A 269-nucleotide genomic window follows, 5' to 3' on the forward strand; every position below is an offset into this window, starting at 1 on the left:
TGTCCTCATGTGATGAATTGAAGCCTCTTGTTAATGTATGCACACTCCGCCTTGCAAGAAGTCGATTGGAAGACCGCGCCGTGGGACGGACTTATGCCACGGATCAAAACCCCACTGCAACACAGATTCAACAGCTCTCGCTCCCGCTTACTCTCTCTCTCTAAAATTGTGGCTTTCCACCTTGGTGACCGCGCAGAAAGCGCTCCCATGCCGTAACATCGCACAAGCGAGACTCCAGAACTCAAACACTTCAGTTGAAACTCCGCGAC

The sequence above is a fragment of the Sinocyclocheilus anshuiensis genome, unplaced genomic scaffold (genome assembly GCF_001515605.1).
Source record: "Sinocyclocheilus anshuiensis isolate Anshui unplaced genomic scaffold, SAMN03320099.WGS_v1.1 scaffold2251, whole genome shotgun sequence".
NCBI lineage: Eukaryota > Metazoa > Chordata > Actinopteri > Cypriniformes > Cyprinidae > Sinocyclocheilus > Sinocyclocheilus anshuiensis.